Below are 17,246 nucleotides of genomic sequence, written 5' to 3'. Positions count from 1 at the left end.
CCAGGAAGTTGATTTTACAAAGTATTTGGTGGCTCTCTCTGCAGCGGTGGTAAATAGAGAAATCAGCTGCATGACGGGATGATATTCTCCTCTTGTCGAGCCCCATGCACCTGAACTGCCGTGACACTGTTAAAGGAGATTTTCAGCTTGGCCTGCCTGTCACCCTCCATTCTGACAGCAGGGGGCAGACATTAAGAAGAAAAAACAAAACAGGTTTTTATCGTGCTATTGTGTTTTTAAATGTTTCAAATGTTTTAAATGTCCACACTTTATTAAGAGACAATCTCCAATACTCTGCAGCTGGATGACATTTTGTTCTCCCATACTCTGCAGCTGGATGACATTTTGTTGTGTGTGAAATGGACAATTGGTTCCCCTCATATTGGCTATCTATCTCTTCCTATTGGATATCTATCTATTTTTGAAATGTCATTTCTTCCCCTGACGTGTGCGTGTGTGGTATTTCCTTTGAAGTTCAGCACCGAAGGACGTACCACTCATCGTGAAGCACTTCAGGTTGAGAGAGGGACTGATAAGGGCCAGTCCTGAGGGGCTATCTGCGCTGTGCTAAGGGGGGCTATCTGCGCTGTGCTAAGGGTGGCTATCTGCGCTGTGCTAGAGAGAAATGGTGGCCAGGCAGACGAATGCGTTCCTGCTGTGGTTGGTTCTGCTGAGAAAGGAGCTACAGTGTCTGGAAGCTGCTGCCTCGGTCGGTGTGAGGCTTTACGACCAAAATGTCTGAGAAAAGCACCAGAGCTCAGCACTATAGTGTCCACTGTTTTACTGTGTGTGTGTGTGTGTGTGTGTGTGTGTGTGTGTGTGTGTGTGTGTGTGTGTGTGTGTGTGTGTGTGTGTGTGTGTGTGTGTGTGTGCGTGTGCGTGTGCGTGTGCGTGTGTGTGTGCACTATAGCCTATATGTGTGTCCGTGTGTGTGGGGCAAAGGAGGCAGTGGTTGTGTTGGATGTGAATGGCAGATGTGTGTGATAAATTGCAAAGCGTGTAGTGATGTCAGAAAAAAAGACAGGGGAGGAATATTTGTGTTCTTATTGACTGTTCTGTACATTCCTCTACAACTAGCCTAAGCCTTGAATGACAGAATGCAGAACCAGAGATCACAGTCCAGAGATTGCCTCACTGAAAAATTAACAAAAGAAAAAAATAATAACTACGCCTACAGGCAAACAGAAAATAGTTCTAATGTTTCAGTTTATATTATTATTATTATCATTATATTATTATTACTATGTACATCCTGTAGTTGTTGGAGGCCAGTGAAGTTTTAATAAAAGTATAATTTAAAGAATAATAATGAGAGTATAGTCTCATTTTTCTTCTTCACATTGTTGATCATGAAATGTTATATGATTTTAGGAAGTTGCTCTCTACAGTATGTGTTCTACTGGAAAGCAAAGAAAAACCTTGTCCATTTCTCTTCTGTGTTGCATGGAAAGAGCAACTCAAAGCACATTAATAGGTCTGAGCAGCCTCCACCTGGAGTTTTTCTGTGCCTCAGGCTACCATTTATGTGAATGCCAGCAATTACTCTATCTCTAATATGTGATAAAAATGCATGAACCCTTTCGCAAATTGTTCTCATATTTTCCCAAGTTATCATGATCACCTTCCATTTTGCTCTTTGTTCTACGTGGATCGGCGCTGACCCCATATCGTTTATCAAGCATATCTTCTACGGCCGATTAATTGCTTTCTTTTTCCTATGGAGACATTTATGAACTGACCCCGGTGTTACTGTGGGAGAGAGATAGGTCAGCCACACGGGGAATGTCGGTCGTCTCCGGGCGGAAACATTAAAGGTTAACAGCTGGTCTCAACAGGCAGAGCCGTGCTCGGATACCTTGAACGCCCGCGCGCCATTAACTACATACTGTCAGTGACAAAGAGACTGGCTGATCATAAAAGGTGCGAAGTTTCCCTTTACTTTCGGGAAAACGCACAAATGTAATGGAGGGGCTTTAACGAGCAATTTTGCAGTGCACCCAGTCTGAGCTTGTCTTGCCTGGTGAGCAACCAGGCGGCAAGCTTGGGATTGGACAGATGAAGCTATGCAGAAGTGATTGAATCTCTAGTTCCTTGAATGACCACTTGAGGCTGGCTCCAAAAGCGAGTCGGTCCCCGTTCACCCCCATGTTAAAATGCCCGACTTTAGAGGAGGATTAAACATGTATACAGCCTGCACACGGTTTTCTATCTTATTTCACCTTTCATGACAACTGTACAACTACGGGGGGTGAATTTCTATATCACTCACCCGTTTAGTGTAAAATAAACGATAGAAAAGACAATGTTCTGGGCGTGATTGACAGGTCGCCTGTCCAGTGATCTCGCAGCTCCACGACCAATAGCAGGTGGAGCAGCGGGTCTGTGGGAAAGCCCCGGTCTCGTAACGTCTCGCGCGAGCTGTGCAAGAACCCCAAGATGGCGACGGCCACACTCCCATACATGAGGCTTCAAAACGTGAGTGCAAAAACCAATAGGTCCATATTGTCCATATTGGTTAAATGGTCTATATGATGTTTATATGGTCTATATGATGTCATGGTGACTCTGTCCATATTGTTTATATGGTCTATATGTGCAACTAAAAAACTGCAAGACATCACACTGACTTCATCATCAGGGTGCCTCACATTAAACATCTAGGTGACAAAATGACGCTTTGCAGAACAATTACTATTTAAATTAAACCTGTCAGCCGATGTGAGTTTCTGCTGAAGTGCAGAAACTCACTGCTGTAACAGACAACTGAATTTCCAAATAATGCATCATTTAATTATCAGTAGACATGTCAATTGAGAATAACTTGTGGGAACTTTAACTTTGATACCAACTTGAAAGCTAATTATGCTATTTTTTTTTCTCCCTGGGACTTCTTTTCCTCGTTTTTGCCATCATGATTGATTGTGTTGAAAAGGACATCATGTACTTCACTGTAGAGCTTGAGGTACCTCCAGTTCACACGGCCAACACACTCTGCAGCTCATCAGCTCAACCCAAAAAGCTACACATCTTTTCAACACAATAACACTCACACACAAATCATGTATGAATTTATCAAATCAAACGAAGTAGCTGCTACAGTAGATATTTCTAATTTTTCATATTGTGAGAGCTGTTATGCTTACTGCTTGTGTTGAAGCCATATCCTACATGTACAGTAATCACCACTAGCAGGCTGATGTGAACAGGTTTTCCCAGTTGGAAGTTTATATGGAACATCTGATGTGACTTGAATGCAGCATCAGAGTACTTGGTCTGTGGTCTACTTGCCAACTAGGTCATGATGGTAGTTAGAATAAATACTGCAATATTTTGCAAGTTTCAATCAGATATAGGCAGGTTCCACTGCAGTGTGAGTGTTACTGTGCTGAAAAGACATGTTTTAAATCAGATATAGGCAGGTCCCACTGCAGTGTGAGTGTTACTGTGCTGAAAAGATGTGTTTTAAATCAAATATAGGCAGGTCCCACTGCAGTTTGAGTGTTACTGTGCTGAAAAGATGTGTTTTAAATCAAATATAGGCAGGTCCTATTGCAGTGTGAGTGTTACTGTGCTGAAAAGATGTGTTTTAAATCTGATATAGGCAGGTCCCACTGCAGTGTGAGTGTTACTGTGCTGAAAAGATGTGTTTTAAATCAGATATAGGCAGGTCCCATTGCAGTGTGAGTGTTACTGTGCTGAAAAGACATGTTTTAAATCAAATATAGGCAGGTTCCACTGCAGTGAGTGTTACTGAAAATATGTGTTTTAAATCAGATATAGGCAGGTTCCACTGCAGTGTGAGTGTTACTGTGCTGAAAATATGTTTTAAATCAGATATAGGCAGGTCCCACTGCAGTGTGAGTGTTACTGAAAAGATGTGTTTTAAATCTGATATAGGCAGGTTCCACTGCAGTGTGAGTGTTACTGTGCTGAAAATATGTTTTAAATCAGATATAGGCAGATCCCACTGCAGTGTGAGTGTTACTGAAAAGATGTGTTTTAAATCTGATATAGGCAGGTTCCACTGCAGTGTGAGTGTTACTGTGCTGAAAATATGTTTTAAATCTGATATAGGCAGGTCCCACTGCAGTGTGAGTGTTACTGAAAAGATGTGTTTTAAATCAGATATAGGCAGGTTCCACTGCAGTGAGTGTTGCTGTGCTGAAAAGACGTGTTTTAAATCTGATATAGGCAGGTTCCACTGCAGTGTGAGTGTTACTCTGCTGAAAAGATGTGTTTTAAATCAGATATAGGCAGGTTCCACTGCAGTGAGTGTTACTGTGCTGAAAAGACGTGTTTTAAATGTGATATAGGCAGGTTCCACTGCAGTGTGAGTGTTACTGTGCTGAACATATGTGTTTTAAAGACTTTTTGGGTTCAGCTGTTGGAGTTTGCTTCGGCCCTCTGGGACTGTGCGTAGGACAGCAGCTCTCCTGGCGAACTGCAGGTGTGAATGCCCGAGGGAAGTACCGTAATTGATGACATTTTGAACACGATCAATCGTCATGATGGCAAAAACTTGGAAAATAAATAAGGCCCATGCAGGTTGAAAATAACTGGAATTATCCTGCCAGTCTCCTTAAATTGCCACTTTAAGTTGCCATCAGCTGAGTGCAGGGGAAGGAGCAGAGAGACGGGGAGAGAAGCTCTGCCTGCTCACTATATTCAGGCCGTTCAACGCGTCTCAGAGCCTTAGCAAGCGCCTTTAGCAACGTCCTTAACGCTTTGGGAAGCCCAGAGCGTTTAATGGAACGCAGGACTGGCCAATCATTAAAAAGCACTCTGCAGCTGTGGGTTCAGTTAAGGTCAAGTATGCCCTCGGGCTCGTCCTCCAGGATGATTTGGGAAATACAATGGTACTGGCCAGGGGACGGTAGTACCACCCTGGTTTTGGGTTAGGGGCTTGAATGGGGGGGGGTCTTCGGACCCCCTTTGGGGAGACCCTCCGACCCCGTTTATTATCAGGTAACATTGTGCATAGTTGCCACGTTGCACGGAGACCCAAGTTGTATTATTGCAGCTATTTGCTAGTTTACTAACTAGGAATAGTTTTAGCAAAATATGCAAAATACACAGAAAGGCAATTTCACCAACATTTGTTCAGGGAATGATTGCACTGTGAGAAACCGAATATCAGAGGAAGTCGTGGTTTCATTCTCCACACCCACATCACTGTTGCTGCAAGCCCATCAAATAATCAGTCTTTTGACTGAGTGGGCATGATCCACTTTTGGGCTTATCTGTACAAACAGGCCAGTGCTTTCTCCTTGGATCTCTGTAAACAATATTGATTGTGCTGCTGTTGGTAAAGTATTAAACACCTCTGAGGCCCCATTCACTCTGGCTGGCTCTTTGCAGTCCAGCTCCCATCCTTCCACTCACTCTACTATTATCTAATATGTGCCATACTACATTTAAAAAGTATTAGTAATTATGGCTTACTTGTATCTGCATTTAAACATGTTAGCCATGTTAGCCATACTCATACTGTACTTGTAAAGAAATCCATGGCTGGGATGGCATGGTGGTTTTACGTTTTCCATAAAATACTGTAGAACTGTCAATGGTTAAAGGAATTATTCACCGCTTTTCAAGCAGCTTATCTTTACAATGTGGGTAGCATATGCAGCTTATCATTACAATTTGGGTAGCATATGAGCTTATCATTACATTATTATGTGGGTAGCATATGCAGATGAACAATGTTTAGCTTCCCTCCATTTGTCCTGCTCCCCGATCATCTGCCAGCAGAAACTCCGCCCACACCAGCTTGTATGACTCGTTAAGGCTCGTTAAAGCTCTGCTCATTAAAGCTCTCAATACAAAAATGACTAAGTACAATCTGTAGTTTGAATAACAGTCATGTGAGCCGGAGCAGCTTCAAGATATGCTCTACTTCCTAGAACCAGTGACATCACTGGTTCTAGGAAGTAGAGCAGATGCTGAAGCCACGCCCCAGGGACAGAGAGAGCACCCACCTCCTTCCCCCCCAAAAAATCCATTGTTGTTCACACTCAACACATATGCCGAAGTCGGATAGAGGTATGGTTGAAAAGCAGTGAATAGTTCCTTTAAACTATTGGTCCAATATACAGCTGTGGTTCCACAGTGGTTCTTTGATGGTTCCATTCTTCCCACTGGTGTCTGCACAGTCAGCATTGGTAATATCAGGACGTGTTTTCCTCCCTTCAGAAGAAGCCCTTTTGCTGCCATTTAAGTTTGGAAAAAAAGTCTGCAGAGTTGGAAATTGGCCAAGCAAGACAATCCATCACAGTAAACATGAAGTCTTAAGTTTCTGTTTTATGGGTATGTCAGCGTGCCTGAGGTGAGTGTCCTTATGCTACGTTGTTTACTGTCAATCACCTGGCAGCCACAGGGAGAAGTGGACTTCCTGCCGCAGGAAATAATCCCTCAACAACATGTTCTCTTAACTTGACTGTCATGTCCATGTCTTCTTATTCAGGCTGTAGCCGGGACAGCAGTTCATTTCAAGCTAGGTTTGACACTGTGAAGTTTATATTTTACAAATGACGGAAAACAAGTAAACTAATTACATACGGTAGCCTATGTGTGTAATTATCTCCCCCCCCAATCATACGCAGACAGAAGGAAATAAGTCTAAAATAACACGGGCCTGTGTTCTCCTTATCTAAGCAGGCCCAGAGGAGATGTATTGTCTGGTGGCAAAATGGCCCCAAGCTGGCAGCTGGGGGACTTGGTTGGCACTCTCAACTCACATTATTGAATCTCGCCAATGCTGTCTCAATAGGCTCAGCGAAATGTATTTCAAAGAATAGGAATCGGGAACCAGGTCCAAAATTTAATTAAAAACGTTTCTCCGTATGAATAAGTGCCACCGAACCAGCGCTTTATACTTCTTCAAACTTTTTTTCTGAATGAGAGTGAACAGCCGAGGTGGAGATCTTTGGTGCGGTCTGGATCAAGGCTCATTGCTAGGCCTACAGCATACTATTGTTTGAATCAATCTTGTCAGCGCAAGTGGTTAAAGGGGAAAAAGTAAATTTGGAAAAAGAACAAATTCCCTGTGGCTGCCTCTGTAACAGATCACCTTTCCCAGACCCTCTCAGCGAGAGATTCATTCATAAATCACCTGGCCCGCACATCAGACATTTAATTGTGCTTTCTCATATGTCTAATAAGACTTTTCTCTCTCTCTGTGATTTATTCCGCATCATGACTTCCTGGAACATTCAATTTCAGAATTAATTCAGCGATCAGACAAAGGGGGGCCAAGCCGCTCTCTTGAACGTTGACCAACCCTGGAGTTGCTGACTTATAGGAGTTTTTGCAATTTGGTTGCTCCACCGGTTGCTCTCCGCTTCAACCCCGTTAATATATGTCTCTGAGCTCACACCCTAATCACTTTGCTGGCTACACAACCCCTGAACCGCACTAGCCACTGCGCACAGTCATCTATATGGAAATGGCTCTGGGTGCTGCCATCATAAAACTGCAACGCATTCATTGTCCACTGGAAGCTCGATCAACAAAGACTGTCCTTCACTCCTGAGCAACGGTGGTAAAAAAATTAGTAGGACGAGGTGTGTTTTAAATGATGCCGTTATGCTTTTACTGTGTACATTCTTCCTTTTATGGTGTAACTTTACATTCTAACTCCATGGCGTACTCACTTGTTTGTTTGTATGATGTTTCTGTGTTTTGTATACAAGGTGCTCTAAATTCAATTGCCCCTTGTGGGATTAATAAAGTTGTTTGAAACTTGAAACTTGAAACTTGAAAGGACTCCATCAAATATTTGCATATTTTCCACCCTCCGTGGCAATTAGTGGAGTCCCAGTGTAGCCTACGGGCAAAGATTACATCAGAGACTTTTCAATATAGAGACAGTGCGTCCTTCATTACTTCATCCTGCATACTTCGTTGGCTCCTAAGTCTCCTCAGGGGGCGTGGCAGTGGCGAAACAGATACAGGAAGTCACTGAAAGTTGCACCGCCTCTATTGAAAAGTCTCTGATTACATTCACACATCCCAGCCTACTCTTAAGAGAGAACAAGTCCCCATTGAATTTGGACCTGTTCAAGTTGTAGCGACACAAGCTCCCTGTGTTTTATATGGAGAAACTCCACCTGTGTTAAGTGGCATGAGGGTGACTAGATGACAGAAGTTTCATTTTGGCTGAACTGTTGCTTTAAAAGGCCGGATTATAATTGTGATTCCTGCTGAAAGCCAAGCCATGTATCTAACTCAGCTATTCTCTCTCTCTCCATAAAATATCTATGACTCAGAGAGTATGTGAATCTATATTTCAGGCCATAGATATTAACCTTGGCCTCCATCCAGCCCCTAATGTGTGCTTGTAATGATGGATATCTCTAGCCCGGCCTAACGAAGGCGCCTGGTGCATAGTGATCCCGCGGCACGCCGTGCATCCCGAGTCTAACCTCCACTCAAACACCTGCTCCATGCGTCAGCTGATTCCCCCCTCCCCCGCCCTTCCCCCCTGTCTGTGGTTATTGAATAATGGGAAACACCAATCAGTCTCCGTGGCACGTTGTTAGCTTCTCAAGGACTGGCTAGTTGATATTCATGCATACACAAGATAAGAAGTCATTGTGTTACCTTCACAAAGGATGAATCACTGAAGCGCATCTTTAGCCGGCGATGCACGTGGGAATAGAATATATAGTGGCTGCTGTAAATACATAGTGTAAGCACAAAAGGAAACAAGTCAGGCTGCGTTCAAATTGTCTTTTTTTTGCCTAGGAAGGAAGGCCTTCCTGGACTGTTGGATCAGTGGTTAGCACTGTTGCCTCACAGCAAGAAAGTCCCGGGTTCGAACCCAGGTCCCAGGTCCTTTCTGCGTGGAGTTTGCATGTTCTCCCCGTGTCGTGTGGGTTTCCCCCAGGTGCTCCGGTTTCCTCCTACCATCAAAGACATGTATGTTAGGGTTAATACTCCTGTCGAAGACATTTATGTTGGGGTTAATATTCCTGTCAAAGACATTTATGTTGGGGTTAATACTCCTGTCAAAAACATGTATGTTAGGGTTAATACTCCTGTCAAAGACATGTATATTAGGATTAATACTCCTGTCGAAAACATGTATGTTAGGGTTAATACTCCTGTCGAAGACATTTATGTTGGGGTTAATATTCCTGTCAAAGACATTTATGTTGGGGTTAATACTCCTGTCAAAAACATGTATGTTAGGGTTAATACTCCTGTCAAAGACATGTATATTAGGATTAATACTCCTGTCGAAAACATGTATGTTAGGGTTAATACTCCTGTCAAAGACATGTATGTTAGGGCTAATACCTGTCAGTGCCCCTGACCAAGGCACTGGAAATGGAACTGGAGTTGGTCCCCGGGCGCTGCACTACGGCTGCCCACTGCTCCTAGTTCTAGGAAGGTTCCTAGTAGAGGATGGGTCAAATGCAGAGGATGAATTTCCCCATGGGGATAAATAAAGGATAACTTAACTTAATGAACTAAGTGGCAGGTGCTACACTGCACTGTGGCAGTGAAAGGTGCTACACTGCACTGTGGCAGTGCTACACTGCACTGTGGCAGTGAAAGGTGCTACACTGCACTGTGGCAGTGAAAGGTGCTACACTGCACTGTGGCAGTGAAAGGTGCTACACTGCACTGTGGCAGTGCTACACTGCACTGTGGCAGTGAAAGGTGCTACACTGCACTGTGGCAGTGAAAGGTGCTACACTGCACTGTGGCAGTGAAAGGTGCTACACTGCTTCCTGACTGAACTCTTTCAGGACAGGCTACACTGGGCCATCCTTTACACATGGGAAGCCCAAAATGCTGACGCACCATCCGGCCATTCTTCTTCGGCCATCTTGACCGAAAAGGGACGCAGATAATCTAAGTTACTGCTCATGTTCCAGCTCATGGCATAATTTGCCAATATGCTTAGTGCTAGGCCTATATGCTTTGATGTAGTTTCACCACGGCAGACCCACGTCAACAACATCCGCTTTCCCATGATTACGGTTGTCTTTTCAAAAGTCTTTCCTCATACTATTTCCATGACCTCATGAGGTTTTCCATCAGGGTCTAGGAAAAGTGCTTAGGAACAGCAGTTCAGATGTAGCCTATTTTTCCTTTCTTTTTTGGACAATCCGAATGCAGACACTTTCCAACATGTTTCCCTTTGATTTCTACAGCATCTCTTTCAATACGTGCTGATGTTTAAAAGACCCAAAATGCCCAAATTACCCCCGGTTACACCGCTGATATGTCACCAAATGGCTCGTTAATCCGTTTATTTTCAAATTATGTTGGGATAAAGTTTTCACAGTTAAATACCAAGGAAAGGTCAAATGTAATGACAGAGTAGCTAATTGAGTTCACCACTTACAGTAGCTTTGTGCACCGTTAACTCGAGGACCTTGACTGGCCCCAGACAGTGCGATCTTTGGTATTCTCACTGCTGAACAGGAGGAGAGGTGACATGCAGATTGACATTCGCAGCAGACGCTCCGGGCGAAAAATGCTATCTTCCCTTTCACAGAAGTAACCCAAAGAAAAGAAACTATCAGACGCAGGCAGAGATGACTCCGAGTCCCCCAGGTGCGTCTCTGTAGCCGCCCGCAACATATTTGATGGGCTTCAAACGCAGCATTTATTAAAGATTAAAAAGGCTGCGGTGGTGCGAATACAAATCACAGAATGGCCTTTTGAAACGTTCAATAACCAATGTCATTGGTGGAGTGCTCAGATGCTGCTGTAGGTTTCTACTTTCGCTACTTTGAAATGTGTCATCGTGAGATGAAATGAATATGGGGCGGGGAGACGGAGTTTAGCAGCTCAAGGCGGTGTGTTGCAGTTAAGGCCGAAGCAAAGCAGTGGTTAGGGGGCGCGGGGGCAACCCACCACGCGCGCGCTGTGCATGCTGAACAGGACGCCCCCGGGAGGGACGGCAACAAGCAGAGGCAACCCAGTTTGCTTTACCATCCATCACTGCAGCATGGCAATTTACCCAAACAGTGACGTGGTGTCAAAAAGACTCTGGCAAGGAACAAACAAGGAGCAAAATGTCCTCAAACTGCTAGTGCGGGGGAGGGCGAGTAGACTCAAAACTTTCCGAAGCGGGGTTACCGTACCACACCGACACCGTACTGTAAAGGCTGGGATGCACGGGCCTTCTGCCTGACGTGCCACAAACAAATGTTGGAGGGGAAGCTGGTGTCATATTGATCGGTTCCCTCGTCGAGAACGGTTCCTACAGATACCATTCTCTGATTGGCTGGGCCATATATTTTACCCAACTTTACCTAATCGTCACTCCATAAGCCAACCAGGAGGAACAGAGTTTGGTAGAAGACCGGTGTTCATGAGAGCCATCTGCCCAAAGGAGGACTCGTTAGGGGGCAGAGAGGGAGCTCATCAGAGGAGCTTGTTAACCACAGCATGGAGGTGGCTCGTTACGGGAGAGGCACCGCTACCTCCAGCCATGCTGGTCCCAGCAGATGGCCAAGTAAGGAGACGGACATCCATCATTAAAAGAAACTGTGTAGGTCTACTATGCTAAGAGGATATGGAAAGCATTTATTTGAGTCATTCTGTGAGTCTATAGACGGTTTTCACGGAATGGTCACTCCTCCACCTTAATGTTTTTTTCCCCTTTTCTGTCCATAGCAAACACTGCAACAGGAAGTGAGCTGGGGTTCAATTTAGAATGTTTTTGTTGTCAAGTTAAAACCGTCTATAGACAGTTTTAACTTGACAACATAAACATTCTAAATTGAACCCCAGCTCACTTCCTGTTGCAGTGTTTGCTAGTACAAAAGGACAGGCTTGACTAGCCCCTTTCGGAACTGTCGTTTCCATAAAAAAACATCTAGAGACAGCCTTGACTTGCACTACGCATCAGGAACAATAAGTCAGAGCTCACCACGACATTTGAACCTTTGTGTCGTGGAGGGCCAGTCTGATTGCCTTATTCACTCCAAGGAGCTCCATTTTCATTTCATACCATAGACTGTATAATATTATCTTTCACACTGTAAAGAAACTCCTGTTGCTCCACTGCCCCCTACTGGTGATAATGTTGGAAAGCCCAGGTTGGGGCCATAAACCAGACAAGATGCAATCAGACATCAAATTCCCCAGTGCCTCTCAACGGGCTCTTCACATGTCGCCCTGCCGTCATTATAAATAACAATTTGAGCAGACCGTCCTGTCTGGCTACACACACGCATGCACACCTACACACTATACACACACACACACACACACACACACACACACACACACACACACACACACACTACATACACACACATACACACACACACACACACACTACACACACACACACACACACACACACACACACACACCAGCTCGATTACTGTAGGCTACAAGACAAGTTTCCAGTAAGGGCCAATAAATCATTGTTCATTCAGGTGAAAAATAAATAATGCTGCAACAATGTAGCTACTCATCCATATTGTTTTCAGCCATGCTCCAATTAATAAAGATTCTCTGCTTTGAGAGTGTGAATTTGTCCTTCAGTGTTGTTATTCTTATTGCTGATATGGTTAATATGGGGGGGGGGGGGGGTCAAAGTAGGGTGATATGGTTAATATGGGGGGGGGGTCAAAGTAGGATGATATGGTTAATATGGGGGGGGGGGGTCAAAGTAGGATGATATGGTTAATATGGGGGGGGGGGTCAAAGTAGGATGATATGGTTAATATGGGGGGGGTCAAAGTAGGATGATATGGTTAATATGGGGGGGGGGTGTCAAAGTAGGATGATATGGTTAATATGGGGGGGGGGGTGTCAAAGTAGGATGATATGGTTAATATGGGGGGGGGGTCAAAGTAGGGTGATATGATTAATATGGGGGGGTGTCAAAGTAGGATGATATGGTTAATATGGGGGAGGGGGGGGGGGTCAAAGTAGGATGATATGGTTAATATGGGGGAGGGGGGGGGGTCAAAGTAGGATGATATGGTTAATATGGGGGGGGGGTCAAAGTAGGATGATATGGTTAATATGGGGGGGGGGGTCAAAGTAGGATGATATGGTTAATATGGGGGGGTGTCAAAGTAGGATGATATGGTTAATATGGGGGGGTGTCAAAGTAGGATGATATGGTTAATATGGGGGAGGGGGGGGGTCAAAGTAGGATGATATGGTTAATATGGGGGAGGGGGGGGGTCAAAGTAGGATGATATGGTTAATATGGGGGGGGGTCAAAGTAGGATGATATGGTTAATATGGGGGGGGGGTGTCAAAGTAGGGTGATATGGTTAATATGGGGGGGGGTCAAAGTAGGGTGATATGATTAATATGGGGGGTCAAAGTAGGGTGGTATGGTCAATATGGGGGGGCAGACAAGTGCTCGACTCCCCGCTGTTGCTGCAGTGTAGCCATAAGGACGGGCATGAAACTCATTAACTTTACCCTTAAGGGGCGTTCCAGCGAGGAAGATGATTTATTACGTTTTATCTTAAATTGTGCGTCTGAGACTATAGAAGTTGCACTTTCTCATTTGGCTTCAGATTTATTAGGGAAAAATGCATTATTAGTCAGCAAGTTTGAATCTATCCTCCGGTGTTGTCATTGTGTTTTAAAGCTCGGTGTAACACATTAGAATGGATTAAAGACACTGTTTCAGAAGGAAACACAGCAGACGAGCCATTGAGTTTTGCATAGATTTTGGAATTCAAATTTAACACATTAAGTATCTAATGACTATAGTGATAATGGAGGTGGAGGGAGCAATTTCATTTAAGATAAGTGGTGGTGGGGGGATTAAATGCCCTTTTAAACCAACAGTTCAAATGACCTAGTACTCACCCTCATGCCAGCTCAAATAGGGAAGTTTTTCCAAGTAACACACAGGTACTAATAGGCTGCCAGCTCAAACACATGGGGACGTTTTTCCAAGTAACACACAGGTACTAATAGGCTGCCAGCACAACTCCAAAAAGAGCAGGTCCCCACTGACTTCAGTTGTTCTGTACTGAAGGCAGCCTCCCTGTGTGTTATACTGTATGGACTGTTTCAATTGGCATGAGGGTGAGACGATGACAGAATTTAAATTTTTTGGTGAACCAAAAAACATTAACATTAAAAATGATCAAGTATTGTACATGCAGTGAAAAACAAATGAATAGACAGCACAAGCAGATGTACATGTACAAATGGCTTAATTTAATTTATGCATTTCACATTAAACGGTCCAAGAACTTATGAGACAAATGTACAGGAATTATTTTGCCATTTTATTTTTTTCTCACATTATTGCTTTACAGTAAAATGCATCGGTTGGATATGTCCAGTATAGCAAGACAATACATTCATATAAGGTATACAGATGTCCTCAGTAATGTTTCATAGTAACTAACTTTACATTAAATATATTATAATTATATTTTTATCATTTATTATTCTTGACAAACAACTCCCACGTCACATTGAGCTCACAGTGCATCAGGTCGCATTCATTCAAAGAGAAAGACATACCGTTCCTCTCTGTGTTCAACTGCCATATCTAAACGTGTCTGTTCCAATGTGTGTGCGCTTTGTTTTTTTTGTACACTGGATTTGCAATACAATCTGGATTGATGCAGAGCTACAACATTTATGGCATCTGAAATTCTTTCCCCCCCACCCCCCGAAAATGTGACTCGACAGTAAAAGATGCGCGTCAAGAGAACCAGTGAGATCGTACGATGCCGTGTGACGCATGAGCGGGATGACAAAAATATGGCGGGGCGGTTGTGTTGCCCCTGCTGTGCTGTTAACCGCTCAGACCTGGCAACCCAAGGACATGACCACACAGGCCCCATGCTGTGAAGCGCTCAGACCTGGCAACCCAAGGACATGACCATACAGGCCCCATGCTGTTAACCGCTCAGACCTGGCAACCCAAGGACATGACCACACAGGCCCCATGCCACCAGATACACACATGCTGTTAACTGCTCAGACCTGGCAACCCAAGGACATGAACACACAGGCCCCATGCCACCAGATACACACACATGCTGTTAACTGCTCAGACCTGGCAACCCAAGGACATGACCACACAGGCCCCATGGCACCAAATACACACACACACAAAGAAAAATTAACCCCTTAACATTGCACATTCTGAACATTATCTCAATGATTCATCATCAAACTTCCCAGAAAATAGAGGCATGTACAGAAGAGCCAAGTGCAGCTGGTATTAAACGATGAGAATGGCACTAGTAGAGAATACTCTTTCACTAAGTCGGGGAAGGAAAAAATTAAGTAGAGTGCAATGGCGGTTGGAGGGGCTTAGCAGGGCATTTAGGGGTCTGTGGGCCCTGTGTGGTCACCTCCGTCCAGAAAACACCGCGGTTTGAACCCCAGAGAAGAGTACTGTAGCAGCTTAGGGGGAGGCGTTGTCTGCTCTCCCCCAAGTCCACCAAAAAAATAAAGACATGGGGGAAGCTGGCCAGAGTGTGAGTCCTGCCCCTCTGCTCCTTCAGCCAGGAGGTGGAGTTTAATGCCCTTGTGCAAGAGGGAGGGGGGGGTGGGGGTCAGCAGTCCCTGTTCCAGCAGCTTCGACTCCTCTGGCTCAGTTCCCCATGCCTGTCACACACACACACACACACACATACACACACCACCTGTGTTCCCCATGGCTGTCGCATACACACACCACCTGTGAGCTCACACATCAATTTGAATACGAGACGAAGCGACAGTCACATATCTCCGGTGGGCTGCCCCCTGACGTTATGGCGACCTGGCAGGGGGGCCCCCTCTTGTCGTATAGAATTCTTTACATTGAGATTGCATAATACAAGGCCCTGCTGCCAGCAGTGGCAGAGGGACAGACATGTTTTCAACACGTAACACCACCCTCCCCCCTAGATATTTTCTTTTGAGTCTCTGCACCTTCCAAATTTTCCGGACTCCTCGTAGGCATTTTTGCATGATGTCAAAACTGTCTGCGTTTTGCAGTGTGGCTCGTCGTCGTAGCTGCCGATTTTTGTAAAGTGGGTCGGGGCGCGTTTCCCCCGCGGAGACGCCCCGGAAGCCCTCAGCCATGTTTTTTCGCTGTGCTGTAGGAGGAGCTGCGTTTCGATGTCCCAGCATGCACTGCAGACAGAGGCAGGGGGAGGGGATGTGCTCGTGGTGTCATCCTTTTTTTTCTCCTTTTTTTTTGAAAGAGAGAGTCGAGGGCCCGGTGTGAGAAACCTAGCTTCGGGCCTGCCTGTATTGAGCACACACACACACACACACACACACACACACACACACACACACGCGCTTGTTCTCTCTCTCTCCCTCTCCCACTCTCTCACACACACACACACACACACACACACAAACAGGCACACGTACAGACACATATACACTGAAAGTACACACACACAGAAGGAAGCACTGGTTGATTCAGAATGAGAGGACGGCTGTTAAAGTGCAATATCTACATGTAATTCAAATCAACAGATCACCAGCGCCACCTCCTGGAGTTGTCGAGCTCTGAGTTTCCCTGATAACCGACAGCTGTGGTTTGACACCCCTGCCATGCACACGTCAGGTGGGGCTGAGAGTTAGAAGTCGGGGGGTGTTGTATTGCCCCCTACTGGCCAGAGGGCGTTATAGCAGTGTCGAGAACTGTCATGTTCCATCCCATTTCTTTTCCTTTATACAACTACCTCCCATGCAGCCATCTCAAAAAAATGTGCCAAACAAAATCCAACACGTCCCCCGAAGACCTGCAGCCGAGTGGGTTTTTGTCTGGTGTTGTGCATTTGGAGGGGTGAGAAAGAAAAGAAGAAGAAAAAAGATCCGTCTCCGAACGAAAATGGCGGCGAGCTCGAGCACAACGCGGTGATGGAGTCACCGCTCCCGCCCTCCGAAGGGCCGAATCTCCTTACAGCACAAAGCAAGAAAAAGCGTATCCATGTGCAATTTTGTTCCAGTGAAAAACAGGCAAATGTCCTATGATTGCATCAAGCTCTCGTCTGTATTTCATACTAGTCAAAACTTGGTTTTGAAAAAATAAATCAAATACAAAACGGAACAAGGAACAGAAAGGAGTTTTACAAGTTGACATTGTGCAGTGCTGCATATACAGAACGCCCTCACAGTCGGCTTTGATTTGGACTGTGGCACATTTTTGACACAAAGCTTTCTGACAAAAATGTCATTCTTAAAGTGAGCTAGAAGAAAACAAAGCAGATCTGAGGGAGCAAGATTGGGGTCGAGGAGGGAGGAGGGGTCGCAGAGAGTGATTGCAGTGGTGCGTT

The sequence above is a fragment of the Poromitra crassiceps genome (assembly GCF_964638095.1).
Source record: "Poromitra crassiceps genome assembly, chromosome: 9".
Classification (NCBI taxonomy): Eukaryota; Metazoa; Chordata; class Actinopteri; order Beryciformes; family Melamphaidae; genus Poromitra; species Poromitra crassiceps.
The sequence above is the reverse complement of the archived record's forward strand: the minus strand, read 5'-3'. Positions refer to the sequence as shown.